The sequence below is a fragment of the Neofelis nebulosa genome, chromosome 7 (genome assembly GCF_028018385.1).
Source record: "Neofelis nebulosa isolate mNeoNeb1 chromosome 7, mNeoNeb1.pri, whole genome shotgun sequence".
In the NCBI taxonomy this organism is placed as follows: Eukaryota; Metazoa; Chordata; class Mammalia; order Carnivora; family Felidae; genus Neofelis; species Neofelis nebulosa.
The window spans coordinates 111,975,408-111,991,051 of record NC_080788.1 but is presented as its reverse complement, the minus strand read 5'-3'; the positions used below and the strand labels follow the sequence as shown (position 1 = coordinate 111,991,051).

General features: G+C 48.2%; 1 long non-coding RNA gene across 5 annotated transcripts; it reads left to right on the top strand.

Moving 5' to 3' along the window:
- Positions 1–1,129: 1,129 nt before the first annotated feature.
- On the top strand, positions 1,130–15,141 carry LOC131517347 (uncharacterized). Of its 5 annotated transcripts, XR_009264536.1 has the most exons (6): positions 1,130–1,283; positions 1,796–1,845; positions 2,108–2,196; positions 2,862–3,130; positions 3,345–3,767; positions 14,556–15,141. It is a non-coding gene; the product is annotated as an uncharacterized LOC131517347 (long non-coding RNA). The 5 variants fall into 5 exon arrangements; XR_009264537.1 differs by lacking the exon at positions 2,108–2,196; XR_009264535.1 differs by having other exon boundaries at positions 2,108–3,130.
- Positions 15,142–15,644: the final 503 nt, after the last annotated feature.

Sequence of the window (15,644 nt, the reverse complement as noted above, 5' to 3'; positions counted from 1 at the left end):
GATCATGTGACGTTGGGCGTCACGTACTACTCATATTGCAAGACATGGCTTGTTTATCAAGTTAAAATTTATTAGAAATGTTCGTTCATCTTGCAGCACACTGGCAGAACAAGTTACTCGCAATCCAAGGTTTTACTGTATGTACCCAAGTGTGTCCATACAAAACCTTGCACACGAATGTTTATAGAAGCACTACGCAATAGCCAGAAGGTAGGCACAACCCAAATGTCCATCAGTTGATGATAAATGGATAAAATGTGTATCTGTACAATGGAATATTATTCAGTCATAAAAAGGAATGAGGTAGTGGTTGGTGCTACAACATGAATGAACTTTGAAATCATTACGCTAAGTGAAAGAAGCCAGCCACCAAAACCCATATACGTACAATTCCATTTATATGAACTGTCCAAAATAAGCAAATCTATACAGACAGAAAGTAGATTCGTGGCTGCCTTAGAGCTGGAGTAGGGGTGGAGGGAAGTTGGAAAAAGATGGGGAATAGTTGCTAACGGGTTCGGCGTTTCTTTTAGGAGTGCTATAGACACTAAAAATAGTGATTAGACCAAAAAAAAAAGACATTAAATTGTATACTTTAAGTGGGTGAACTGTGGGGTATGTGCAATATATCTCAACAAAACTGTTATTTTTATTTGAAAAAGTGTGAACTCCTACCACCTGTTCCAGAATTACCAGACTGCCTGTATATCAGAATCTATCAGATAGAATTCTATCAGATTGCAAGAATCTTTGGTAGGCAGGACCCAGCTCTGTATTTTCTCGGAGAACACTGAATGAAGTTCAATGTAACACGATGCCCTTACAAGACAGTGATTCAGAGACTTGTGGCCCCCAGGCTTCCTGAAATGAATAAAATGGAAGGTCTGTAACTCACTCTGAGAGGCCAAAGGCCTGGGGGTTGAGTAGGGGGGAGAACTGAAATCCCTGTCCTGAAGTTCTTTATTAATTGCTTCTTTCCCCAAGTCTAAACCCCGTATTGTCAGAAAAAAATTTGACATCAGAAAGGGGAAGAAGGTGTGGGGGAAGGGAGAGGAAGACTTCCTTCCCCCCCGCCCCCCCCCCCCCCCCCCCGCCCCTACCTTCAGGCTCCCAGCCACTGCTGTGAAGAGCTCTTGAAGGAAATGAGCTGTTTGTTTGAGTTTGTGTCTGCAACAGAAACATTTGCCAATCACTTGTGGTTTTTCAAGAACCTGGGAGCTGCTTGCGAACCATTTCTGGAGATCCACTTATGTTCACCTTCGTTATCGGCAGATAAAGGAGCTGTAAGTCAGCATTTACGACACCTGAGACCAGAGAGCTGGCACTAAGATATCAGCCTTTAAGGGTCTAGGGGTTGATTTACACACTGTCCCTTCTTGGATTTTCCGCCTTTGTGCCAGATGTTTTTCTATTTGCACCATCACCTGTAAGATGGATGAGGTATAAACATGGAACAGTCAAGCTTTCCCCAGCTTAATGCTAAAGTGAAAGATTTTCTGGGGTGGGTTCAGAAACTATTAGCTGAAATGGTGTTGTGAGTTGTCTGTGTACTTCTTTATCTGTGTTAATATCCCATAGGACTGTCTGCTTCTAGCTGAGATTTTCAGACCTGGGCATTCATAAGAATCATCTGGGAACTTTCTGACGCAGGACTGAAGCCACCCCTAGGAATCTGCATTTTAATAGCAAGTGACTCCGATGTATAGACCACATGTGGGAAAAGTGATCTGAATTCTACCTTTTGTCTTTTCCCCTCCTGGCCCTTCCTCTTCCTCCCCTCCTTCCCCAAACCCAGGACTTGAAATAGAAGAAACCCTGCAAAGCCAATGCTCCAAAGATAAAAAGGTATGACTCTTAAGACCTCACGATGTGGGAACAAATCAGGCTATGACATGTAATCAGATGAGAGTTCCACCTTGATTCATGTGAAATGCTTCATCCTCAACACCTGGTGACAAGTGGGGCGGGGTGCACCTACGAAGTACGATACTGTAATGCTCGGAAAACAAATTAATGAGAGCTTAATTAGGAGGTAATTGCCCAGTTACTTGCAGATGGAAGCAGTTCTTCCTAACTGTAATTTTGGTTGTTGATGTTTTCCTTCTAGACAGGGACCTGTCGGTAGACTCAGCCCTGGCTTCTCCATCTTGCCCAAAGAGTACAGAGCAGTTGTTCCAAGAAACCAGTGGGGCCCAGGTCAGCATACTCTTTCTTTGGCTTCTGTGCCAGCCCCTGCAGGAAGCATGGGTTGGTTATAACCAGATTAGGGCAACTGGGACCCAGTCCCCTCTATTTTTCTAAGTCACCAGCATCTCCCCCAGGAGAAATGAGGAACTGATCCAGGGGTGGAAGGAATAATCGTTCCTCTGCACGAACAGTGACCAGGCTCACAGAGCCCACGCAGTCCTATCTTATTCGTGGCTGCCAGCCCCCCCCCCCCCCATGGAAACCTCGCCTACCTTCACAGGCAGTGCTTTGTGGAGACCACCCTGGCTCGCTGTCCTCTTCACCCTCCTGCTACATGACTGCACTCTTCTCAGCCCGAGAGGGTTATCAGGGCTTCTTCCAGTCCCGAAAACCTTGGATTCTGTCATCCTAAGGAATCCCAAACTGGATCATTCAGCGACTAGCTCTCTTTCCTCTTCACCTCCAAGCTTGATTGACTAGGGAGAAAAATCTGGCTTCCTACCCCCTGACTCCATAATCCAAATACACTTATCTGAGGCCTGTGGTTGTCCTCAGCCTGCTAGGAAGATTAGGGGGTTAGTATTGTGCCAGGAGCAGTGCCAAGTGCTCCATGAGTATTCTCATTCCTTCCTCCCAACCATCCTTTGAGGCAATAGTTCTCTCCCATTTTACAGGTGAGAACATCAAGCGTCAGGTCAAGTCACATGCCCCAGGTTATGTAGCTCTTAGCAGCAGACCCAGGACATGTTCCCAGGCCCCTCTGCAGCCGAAACTTGTACAACCAAAATACCTTACCTGGCTCCCAAGGAGCAATCAGACTCCAACAGATGGGAGCAACTTGAGTAAATTAAACCCAAGGAAAGAAACGTCCCCTCCCTGCTCTTCTGAACCAAACTGCTGTGAATTGCCTCGCAACTGACTGGAAAGCCTGCTAGGCTCACAAGTAAGTTACAGACCTGTTCCAGGGGCTGGTATATCGAGTGATTGGGAGAAAAGGAGGAATGTGTTCAAGGTCATAAGATGATTGGGGGGGGGGGGGTAGCAAAAGTCTCTAAATACTGGTGACCTCTCAAGCTAGCTGGCTCTGAAAGGTAAGGCAGGACCTGGCAAGCACAGACTCTGTAGTCCTAATCATGGCTCTGCCGCCTATCCCCCAGGAATAGAACTCAGAGAACACCCTGTCCTGCCTGCCCCTGGAGAGACAGGAAGCAAAGCTGCGGTTTACCAAGTCCTGCTGGAGGGAGTAGAGAGTCGGCTTCCTCCTGGGCTCAGAGACTCCTGCAGAATTATTTCCAGAACCTTCCTCAGCCCAGCTGCCTGCATGCTACCAGTCCTCACAGTGGAATTTGCTGTTCCTATGACAACACTCCTGCCGGCTCCCTCCCCCAGCTCACCTACATCCCTGTGACCTCATGGAAAGGCACATTCTCGGGCATCCAGACCAGATAAGGAGGGTTTTGCAGTCTCTCTGGAAGCATGGTGGTTAAGAGCACATGTTTTGGAGTCAACATATCTGAATACTGCTGTTTGGTCAAGCCATTTAATCTCTCATTGTCTCAGTTTCCTCATCTGAAAACGGGGTGAGTAGTAATACGTATCTCATAGGGTGTTTTCCAGGAATAAGTGAGAAAACATTTGTAAGGAACACATGGTTCCTAGTCCACAGAAAGAGGTAGTTTATAATGTTATTTGTATTTTTGCTTCTAAGTGTTAGGTTCCCAAGCCCCACCTCAGCATCCTAGTTTCCCTAATGCCATTTCAAGTCAAAGAATCTTACAACTGGAAGAGACCCTATGGGCCTGCGTGACTCAGTCGGTTGAGCCTCTGACTCTTGATTTCAGCTCAGGTCATGATCCCAGGGTTATGGGATCAAGTCCCATGTCAGCTTCCATGCTCAACATGGAGCCTGCTTGGGATTCTCTCTCTTTCTTCCTCTGCCCCTCTCCCCCTTTCCTCCACTCACGCACTCTCTCTCTCAATCTCTCTCTAAAATAAAATTTTAAAAAAGAAAAAGAAAGAGACCCTAGAAGTCACCTAACATAAGTATTTTTTCTTTATGCAATTTTCATATATATCTCTAAGAATGAAATAAAACCAGTAAAGAACTTAGCACCTGCCCGGGATATGTTTAATAAGTGTTAGGGTGTGTGATAGTTAAGGTTATAGGTCAACTTGACTGGATCATATGATGCCCAGACATCTGGTTAAACATTATTTCTGGGTGTGTCTATGATGAGAGTGTTTCCAGAAGAGAGTAGCATTTGAATGGGTCAACTGAGTAAAGTGGATTGTGGATTAGGTGGGCATCCTTCAATTCATTGAGGGCTTGCACAGAACACAGAAATGAAGAAAGGTTGAATTTGCTCTCTGCCTGAATGTGTGAGTTGGGACACTGATCTTCTCCTGACCACAGCACTCCTGGTTCTCAGGGCCACCTGGGTGGCTCAGTTGGGTAAGCATCTCACTTCAACTCAGGTCATGATCTCATGGCTCGTGAGTTTGAGCCCCATGTCAGGCTCTGTGCTGACAGCTCAGAGCCTAGAGTCTGCTTCAGATTCTGTGTCTCCCTCTCTCTCTGCCCCTCCCCTACTCATGCTCTGTCTCTGTCTCTGTCTCTCAAAAATAAACAAACATTTTTAAAAAATCTTTTTTAAAGAGAAGAGCCAGAAAACAATTAGAGAATAGTCGAGGGCCTAACTGTGTGGTATCTTCTGTGTTCTTAGATGGGACTATTACCACAGCTGAACAGAGGAAAGATATTCTCTCCCTTTTTACAAATGACCCAGAAGAGACATATTCAAATAGTGTTGGCTTTTAAAGAATAAGGATATGTGCTTATGTTGAAGATCGTCTCATCACTCAAAAAGCCTTTAAATTACTTTAATGGCTTCAGTATTGGCAAATACTGGGCCTCAAATGTTGGGGTAGGATGTTTGGGAAATAGCCAAATGCCATTCAAACTCAAGTCTGTGGAAAATGTAATCTCTAGCTGCATTAAAATGGAGCTATGACAGAATGAGGAATGACAGTGGCTTGAGGACACCAGTTTCTTCCATGTGGCCCCTGAGCCAATTCTGAAGGCATTTCCAGAGAGGACTCAATTCCCCCTGTGCCCTTCCTCACCTGCACCCACCCTCTGGGTCTGCTCTCCTCCCCCTGGAGAGAGAAGCTGAGAGAGGCCTGAGGCACAGAGTCACTTCTAGTCTCCACTAACCCATATGTCCTAGGGACCCTTCCCTGGGAGGTCTCAGCCATTAAGCAAAGATCTACATTCTCACTTCCTCCTCCTTTCCCTCCATCCTCCCTCCCTGATGTGAGGAGACTGCAGAACTTACTAGGGGGATGCACCCCCGACCCCCCGGCACACGAGTGGATGTTTATTTCCCACTGAGAAGAGCTGCACACAGACCTGACTCCTATAGCTCCCACACTTGTTCCCACAAGTTTCTAATCCACATTCATGGCGGTTCTGTTAATGTGCCAGGCATTATGTTGGCTCCTGTCAAGGACATAAAAGCATCAGACCCCATCTCTGACCTCAACCAGGTGGGAGAGGGGATAAACTGCAGACGTTTAACAGTAAGATCTTTAAAATGCCATTGTAGACAATGGAAGCAGACACGGTGTAAGTTCGCTATTTTTTTGGTAATTCTACACGGCACTAAAAGCCAGAGAGCAGAGAACTTATGCATGCTAGAGGCTAGAGTAATGAGGAAAGACTTCTTGGAGGAGGAGGCCTCTAACTAGAGTCTTGAGAGACAGAGAGGATTTCGGGGGGCTGAAGAGGAGAGGAAATATGAGGAGCAGAAGACAGTGCTGGGAAGGCGAACCTATGGTCAGGATTGGTCTGTGTGTGACGCTGGCACATCTCGGGTGAGCCATCTCGGGTGCACTGGTATTGCAGTCTGGTCATTCTTTTCAGGTGTCTTGGCCAAGACCTGCACTTGATCATCAGGCAGAGACTTCTTCCTCCCAGATATTCAGACCTAATGACTCTGTATTAGTAAGAATTCTTTTGGTTGCAAGTGACAGAGACTCAACACTAACTTAAGTAGAAGGGGCTTTGTCTCTTAGAACTAGAAAATCCAGGGATGGAAGTACGTTAGCTTGCAAGATCGTCAGGGCACAGCTTCCTCTAGGGGCTCTGATATTATTTTATGGCTCTGTTTTCTCTCCCTTTTTCTACTCTACTAAGAACCACTTTATAGGCTGGCTTTCATGGCAAGCCAGGGAAATGGCTGTCCAGGGCCTGAGATTCACATTCTCTGAGGTTATCAACCCCAGTGGAAAGAGTAGAAGTTTCCCTCCTATTCCCTCTTCATACCCCCTTGTCTGGATCCCTGACAAACGAGGTAAAAGAGGTTCACTGACAGAGCCCCAAAGTTGGCTGTCCTGTGGGGAATACCTGTGCTGTTTGGGGTGCCCCCAAAAGGCTGAAAGGACAGTATGGGGGAGAAGGCAAGGCTGTGCTACATTGTTCTGGAAAACCCCGTTCCCTGTTATGGACTTCACAGGTAGAGACATGCCCCCACTTCTTCCCATCCCTAATAGCTAGACTCTTTTCATAGGAAAACAAATGGTTAATTGCTAGGAAGGCTTGTGTAGGGACAACAGGTATCTATCACAGGACACTGCAGCAGGGTTAGTAACTGGATAAACATCCAAAGGGATGTAGGTGTTTCAGGAGCGGGGTCTAGCTCAGAAGACTGGGTTATGCTGGTATGCCTTTATACCATGGAAAATTCAAGAAATGGATTTGGTGATGAGCAGAACAATCCTTGCTGCAGGTCAGAACTCACTTAAAGGGCTTGGGTGGCAGCTTCGGGACTGTAGGACTGTAGAGCAAGGACACAGTAGGTGTCATACTCAGGAAGAGCAAAATCTCAGAGCCTAAGGCGGCCCTGGACTCAATATTGGGTGGGAATTGAAGGCATTTCTACACTGCTCATTCTCTGCTTTTGAATTCTCAGTAGGCAGCATGCTCTGGAGGCCCCAGGATAAGGGAGCAGCAGCTACCAGTCACTCCGGATCAGAATCATAGAGGAAGAAAGCAAGAGGAGACCTAGGGCAGTGCTGTCCAAAAGACCTTTCTGTATTCACAGAAGTGTTCTGTATCTGCAGTTCCCATTATGGGAGCCACATAGGGCTACTGAGCACTTACGGTGTGGCTAGTGCAACTGAGAAATTGAATTTTTGATTTTATTTAATTGAAATGAGTTTACATTTCGATGGCCACCTCTGGCTAGTGGCTATGGACTAGATACTAAGTCTTAGAGAACATCCTTCCTCCATGCACCTCCAGGGCTTGGAAGGGAAAAAGGCAGGATAACTTGGAATGGAACATCCCAGTGAACGATCTACGTCAGGAAAGGCAGATGGCGCAGAATTGGGAAATGAGGAAGACCCCTGGTGTCAGCCTCCTTCCTAGACACAGACATCAGTTGCCTGAACTCTGGCAACTGTCACCTAGCCTCTCCCCCTGAGAGCCACTGCCTCTGAAAAGAACCTCCTAAAAGGTCATCTGAGGCTACCAGGTGGCTCCAAAGCCACAATCCAGTGAGGAAGGAAGTAACTTCCACACCTCGCCATAGACCCATAGGGAACACCCTCCCCCCATGATATGGGAGACCCCATATCCCACGACTCTTCCCCCACTATGGAAAGTATCTCATGCTATGCCTGAGGACCCCATTAATGGTCAGGTCCCTAAGGGTTTTCAGTTCCACATGTGTTGACTGAATGCTTTGCAGATCATCAGAGGAAAAGCTGAACTTAAATAATTTCCTGTCCAAGAACAATCTGTCACCTAACACAGTAGGAAACCATCCAAGCTAGCCAGCAGAGTGACACGGCCCCACCCACAGCCTCCAGCCTAGAAAGGGATCTGGGCTAGCAGGACAGTCAGGGACTAGGTGAAAGAGTCCTGATAACCCAGAAGAGACCTAAATGAGCCCTGCAAATTAACAGCAAGGCACAGGCCCAAGACCAAAAGGAGAAAATGAGCTGGTGGGAAAGGCAGACAGTTAATCAGGTGGAGACTTGTCTTCCCACTGAACTCAGATCACAGCTTTGCCCAGCTACCAGAAGCCAGGCCAGGGCACTGGGTAGATTCAGGCAGGGCTGCAAGAGCACCAGCAGAGGTGGATGGATGGCATAGTGGACTACATGCCAGGCTTATGCCAAGTTGGCTCCTTTCTGTGCACTTTCCATGCTATTCCATGACTCCGCTTCATGCTTCCTCCAGCTTACAGACCATCCCCAGAAGTCAGACCTTGACCAACTCCCCAGCTGTCAGGAGGGTGAAGGCAGGAAGCCCTGGGCTTGCTCTGGCCCAGGAGGGACTTGAAACAAATTCTGGGCCTTTTCTGGTCAAAGTTTCCACATCTATTTGGGGTGTCCTTTTTTAAAATATAAATTAAGCTTGCATGCATGTTCATTGAAACATTATTTGCAATACCCAAGAGGTGGAAACAACTCAAATGTTCATCCATAGAAAAATGGATAAAGAAAATGTGGTCTAAAAACAAAAACAAAAAAAAAAAGAAAGAAAAGAAAATGTGGTCTATATACACAATGGAGTATTATTCAACCTCTAAAGAAGAAGGAAATCATGTTACATGATACAATGTGGATGGACCTTGAAGACATTATGCCAAGTGAAATGAGACAAATGTTGCATGCTTCCATTTACATGCGGTATCTAAAGTTAAGTGAAATTCATAGATACAGAAAGTAGCATGGTGGTTGCCAGGGGCTGTGGGGCGGGAGAAATAAGGAGTTGTTCGATGATTATAGAGTTAGTTCTGCAAGACGAAAAAGCTCTAGGGATTTGTTGCACAAATCTAACCAATTCACAAATGTGAATATGGTTAACACTGCTGGACGGTACATTAACAGTAGTTAAGATGGTAAATTTAGTCACGTGTTTTTAAGCCGAAATCAAGGGTCAGACGCTCAACCAATGGAGCCACCCAGGCACCCCTATCGTTGTAACTTTAAACAGCGTGCTTAAAGCTCGCTTGGTTTTTGGTTGGGTCCATGTTCCGCAGTCTCCTTGCTCAGTGAAATGCGTTCATCACCTGGCTTTCCACAGAGATGTCCCCTTCGGCCCCCAACTTCTGCCAGCTGTATTTCTACATTTATATTGTTGCGGTTGATAGCATTTAATTCCATCTTTCTCTTTCACAGTCGATTGATTCCAGAAGTTGAAAACTAACCCACCACGCTTACATAATTGTGACTCTGTGGGTATGGTTATCTCAGTGTGGCAACGCTACATTACGCACCCCGTGGGTCCACTGTCACAATGGAGAGGACCTTCGAAAAGGCGCGGAGGACAGCTGGTTGGGTGTTTGGTGCATAGGAGGGCGCGGAACATGATGGGCTCCCACACTTGAGCAAATGTGTCATTTTTTGCGGATTCCTCACAGTTAAAACAACAATCAAATAAGGGCAGAGATCATGGAGTCCACCATCCTAAAGGAACTAACCTGTTGCCAAAATGGGAAGGTCCCCTGTGATCCACCCAAATAAAATCTTCCCACCCGCCAGCCTGCACGACCTCTATAATTAGCAATTCGCTCCTTTGCATTAAGCAAAGCCCTCAACGTGGTGTCATCTAATATGCAAATATTTCTGGGAGGGCTGCCACACTAAGTGGCTGACAGCTAGGTGCCATCCAGTCTCATCAGATAGCCGCTTTCCTGTGTGTCCGGAAGGGCGAGCCCGAGTTGGCTCTGATAAGCGCGGCCCGAGCAGATGCTGTGGCCTGAGCCCGCCCTTCCTAGAAACTGGAGTGGGTGACGGCTGAGCTCCCCTCACGTTATAGCTCCCACTCTCACCGGTGACCCAAGCAGCTCTCCCAGGCCTGGGAGGCTGGTGTCAGGTAGCAGTGGAGGAACCTGAGGTACCACCGTGGCTCCAGCTGTTCCACCTCCCAACCCAGGCCTGGGCCTCCACCTGCCCCGAGCCAGTACGGGAAAGGAGGGGACAGATAGAAAGATAACCAGGGAAGAAGGCTGAGGCTCCCGGGTGGCTCCAGGGAAAACCTGAAGGGGCGTTGGAAAAGAAGTCAAGGGGGGGGGGGCCCTGCCTGTCTCAAAATTCTGGGGTTGGCCTAAACTGAGGAACGCTCTTTCCACTCCCCGTTTTTTCCGTCCTAGCTGGCACAAGAATGATTTGCTTTGTGTCTGACTCCACCATATGCTGCAAGCTCCCTGAAGGCAGGGCCTGCCCCGTCTTGTCTCCACATGTCTTATCCCCAGCACAGTACGCAGCGGGTTGTGTGTGTGTCCAGCCAACGTGTGCTGACGGAATGGAGCATGAGCCCTATGCTCTGTGGTTTGCAAATGCCCTTCTCCCCAGCAGATCTAGAACTTAGTTTTCACTGTCGTGTGCATCCGGGCAGTGTTAGCTCGTTACATGTGGGTTGAATCCATTTGAAACGTTAAGAATTAAAAGGAAAGGATTGCCTCTTTGGCCAGTGCAAGGGTCTTCTGGGTTGCTTTATGGCGTGCATTTGGCATAGTGTATCAGACTTCTGGCAGCCCAAGGTTGCCTATTAAGAGAAGGAGTGACCCACCTGCCAGGAAAAGTGCTTTTTGGTGTCCATTTGACAGTATTTACAATATTCTTTTTTTTTTTTTAATTTTTTTTTCAACGTTTTTTATTTATTTTTGGGACAGAGAGAGACAGAGCATGAACGAGGGAGGGGCAGAGAGAGAGGGAGACACAGAATCGGAAACAGGCTCCAGGCTCCAAGCCATCAGCCCAGAGCCTGACGCGGGGCTCGAACTCACGGACCGCGAGATCGTGACCTAGCTGAAGTCGGACGCCTAACCGACTGTGCCACCCAGGCGCCCCTACAATATTCTTTAAAAAAAAAAAATTAGGGGCGCCTGGGTGGCTTGGTTGGTTGAGCGTCCGACTTCGGCTCAGGTCATGATCTCACCATCCGTGAGTTCGAGCCCCATGTCAGGCTCTGTGCTGACAGCTCGGAGCCTGGAGCCTGTTTCAGATTCTGTGTCTCCCTCTCTCTCTGCCCCTCCCCTGTTCATGCTCTGTCTCTCTCTGTCTCAAAAATAAAAATTAGGGGCGCCTGGGTGGCGCAGTCGGTTAAGCGTCCGACTTCAGCCAGGTCACGATCTCGCGGTCCGTGAGTTCGAGCCCCGCGTCGGGCTCTGGGCTGATGGCTCGGAGCCTGGAGCCTGTTTCCAATTCTGTGTCTCCCTCTCTCTCTGCCCCTCCCCCGTTCATGCTCTGTCTTTGTCTGTCCCAAAAATAAATAAAAAACATTAAAAAAAAATTAAAAAAATTAAAAAAAATAAAAAAAATAAAAATTAAAAAAAAAATTCAATGTTTGTTTGTTTGTTTATTTATTTATTTATTTTTGAGAGAGAGAGAGAGACAGAGAGACAGAGACAGAGCACAATTGGGGAAGGGCAGAGAGAGAGAGAGAGGGGGAGAGAGAGAGAGGGAGACACAGAATCCAAAACAGGCTCCAGGCTCCGAGCTGTCAGCACAGAGCCTGATGTGGGGCTTGAACTCACAGGCCAGGAGTTGAAGCCGGACCCTCAACCGACCGAGCCACCCAGGTGCCCTAACAGTATTTACAGTACTAATGGATATCCCTCAGACCTGTGGGAAATGATGTCGATACAAGATTTTTCACTGCAGGGGCGCCTGGGTGGCGCAGTCGGTTAAGCGTCCGGCTTCAGCCAGGTCACGATCTCGCGGTCCGTGAGTTCGAGCCCCACGTCAGGCTCTGGGCCGATGGCTCGGAGCCTGGAGCCTGTTTCCGATTCTGTGTCTCCCTCTCTCTCTGCCCCTCCCCCGTTCATGCTCTGTCTCTCTCTGTCCCAAAAAATAAATAAAAAATGTTGAAAAAAAAAAAAATTAAAAAAAAAAAAGATTTTTCACTGCAGCTTTGTTTGAAATAGCAAAAGGCTGGAAACAACCTAAATGTCCCATCCATTGAGATGTAGTTAGTAGATGGTGGTACTTCCATATGGTGGAATCTGATGCAGCCATAAAACAGAGAGGAAGCCCTTTATGTACTGATATGAAACACTCTTCAAGACATATTGTCAAAACTGAGGGAAGTAAGACTCAGAACAGTGTTTGTGGAAGAAAGGAAGAAAAAATAATATGTGCATGCATGGTTACTCATTATATAAAAATGTTTCTGGAAAGAAACATAAGAACCTGGTAACATCGGTTGTGGGAAAGAAGGCGGGGGGGGGGCGGTGTGCAGTTTGGGGACCCGGTAGAAGGGAAACATCACTGCGTACCCTTCTCTGCCTTTTGAATTTTAAATCATGTAACTGTAACTTATTTGTAAATGTAAATACAATTACACTTTTATTTTTTAAATTATTTATGTTATTTATTTATTTGAGAGAGAGAAAGAGAGTACAAGTTGGGGAGGGCCAGAGAGAGAGGGCCGGGGGGGAATCCCAAGCAGGCTCCGCACCGTGCAGAGCTGGACTCCGGGCTTGAACCCATGAATGGCGAGATCATGACCTGAGCCGAAACCAAGACTTGAACCCTTAACCGAGTGAGCCACCCAGGCACCCCTACAAGTACATTTTTGAATAAATAATAACAAATGCCTCTTGTATGTCAGGCTATATCTTTCAAATCCATTTTGTAGTTTTAGCACAACTCCGTGAAACACATAACATGATCCCCATTTTCCAAATGAGACAGTTGAGACTTGGAGAAATAAAGCACATACCTCAGTTCCCACAGACATAAAATAGGGGAGCTGGGATTTAACAGGAAATTCAGGCCGGCTTCGAGCCCCTGTGCTTCCGTCTCGGGGCCCAACTGCTTCCTGTCTAGTTTTCCTTCTCCCAGCAATGGGTGCTTTATCCCAGGGGGGCCATTTGTAAGCCCACTAAAGAGCTGACTCAAGGAAGGCCCTGCTTAGGCACAGCAGAGTCCTAAACAGGGAGGTTCTGGGAGCTTGTATGAGGCTGTGTGTGTGTGTGTGTGTGTGTGTGTAAGAGACTATTATGGGTGTATGAGGGCATGTGTGAATGTGTGCACATACGTGAGCGTGCAAGCCTTGTGTGAGTGTGTGAGCATGTGACTGTGTGTGACTTGTAAAGTGTGTGTGTGAACGTGTGAACATGTGTGTGAGTGACTGTGGAAAGCATGTGGTTGTGTGTGAGTGTGACTGTGTAAACAGTTATGAGTGTGTAAAGAGCGTGTGGTTGTATCTGAATGTGTGTACATGCGACCGTGTAAAGTCACATGTGTGTGAGTGATTGTATGGAGGCCCGGGAGGCGTGATGGGGAGGAAACCAGTCACTGAGGTGGGCAGAAAGCTGAGGGGACCGTTGAATGGGAGCCTCTGTGGGGAGTGGGAGGGGAAGGCAGGGCAGGGGCTGGGCCAGTCTGGGTGGAGCTGAGGGGAGAGGCTGGGAGAGAAGGCCCCACGGCAGCCGGCCAGATGGCTACAGGAGCTACCACGCCCCGGGGGGCTGCAAGTCTCCACTGCACTCCTCAAGCCAGGGACCCAGGAAGCAACATCCCTACCCCAACATTCCATCTGGGCCCACCTAACCGGGTGAGACCCAGCAGGGACAGTCACTAAGCGGGTGGGATAACTTGGGTGCAGCTGGAGGTACAGCCGAGAGAGTCCATGCACGTCGCAGCTGGCAAGCTGCTTCCCTCTGTCCTCCATGCCCCGTAAGTTGTCACTCCCGCGCCCAAAGCTAGAGCTGCAGAGACAGACAGGCCTCCTGCCTCCACCCTGGTCAGACTGCAGGGAGGGCATGAGGCCGGGGAGGGGGGGAGAGGGGAGAGGGGGATGAGTCTGGGAAGGGTGGAGGGACTGGAGGGAAAGGGGGATGTTCTAAGAACAGGTTTGGTGTGGCTGTGTGCAAACTGCAGTGCCCTGAGGGCTGAGTGACTGCACTGCTGGCTGCTTCCTCCCCATCCCGCTGGAGCACCTGGCACCCTCCATGCCTCAGCTTGGCCAGATGTGCCAGACTGACTGCATTGGGTCCAGATGTTGATGTGGCAGTCCAGCCTCTATCCTGACCATTGCTGCCACTGTGTGTGTGTGTGTGTGTGTGTGTGTGTGTGTGTGTGTGTGTGTACACTATGTGAGCAAGTGAAAGGGGTCCTGACAAGAGATTTTCTTGCCCCTGGAGCTGAGGGAAACATCATCTCCTCTTGATGGTCTTAAAAAAACCTGGGTCTCCAGGGAAGGGCACTGTTATGGGCTGAATTTTGTCCCCCAAAAGATGTTGAAGTCCTAACCCTCAGTACCTGTCAATGTGACTTTATTTGGAAATAAGATCTTGGCAGACGTTATCCAACACAACGGGTATGCTAACAACGGGGAAATTTGGTTACAGACACCGACACGCGCACAGGAGGACACCACGTGAAGATCTGGCAGAGACAGGATGATGCATCTATAAGCCAAGGAGCCCTAAAGATTGCCAGCAAACTACCAGAAACTAGGCAAGAGGCATGGAACAGACTCTCCCTCACAGCCCTCAAAAGGAACCAACCCTATCAACATCTTGATCTCAGACTCCTAGCCTCCAGAAGCAGGAGACAATAAATGTCTGTTGTTCTGGGCCACCCAGTTTTGGGTGCTCTGTTACGGCAGGCCTGGGAAACTAAGACGGTCACTGGAACACGATGACCAAGCACGTGTACTTAACCTGAGACCCGAGTTTGACTTCCAGCTGTGGCGTTTACTAGTTTTGCCCCTTTGGTCAAGACAACTGAGGGGCACCTGGGTGGCTCAGTTGGTTAAGCAGTTGACTTCATCTCAGGTCAGGATCTCGAGGTTCATGAGTTTGAGCCCCACGTCAGGCTCTGTGCTGACAGCTCAGAGCCTGGAGCCCGCTTCAGATTCTGCGTCTCTCCCTCTCTCTGCCCCTCCCCCACTCATGCTCTGTCTCTCTCTCAAAAATAAGTAAACATTAAAAAAAAAAAAAGACAGTCGAGTCCTCTGAGCCTTCATTTCTTACACTTAACATGGGCCTGGCAGGAGCACAGCCCTCCTAGAGCTGTCATGAGGTTCGGGTTTGGCCCAGTGCTTGGCACCTGCCAGGGCTATTATTGCAATTAAGAACACACTTGTTTTTCAGGGTCTCTGTCAAAATTCCTGATGACAAAATTTTCTCCAACCTGCACAGAAAGTCCAAACATGAGAAGCCAGAAAAGGAAAATAGTAGAGAAAGTCATATTTGGGGAGAGCCTATTGTACCAGGCACGGTGTCGTGTGCTTTCCAGAAAAATCTAACTTTGAGCACTCAAAGACTTGGAAGTGTGAGACGTGGGTCCGGGGAAGGGCCCACAGGAGGCGACGGAGGAGGAGGGGACATATCTGACATGGAGGCAAGGCAGGAGCCTCAAGAGGAAGGAACTCTCAGGCCCTGAGCTCCCCTCACCCTCTCCCCACCCAGGCTCGGGTGACCCGCTGGAGTGGG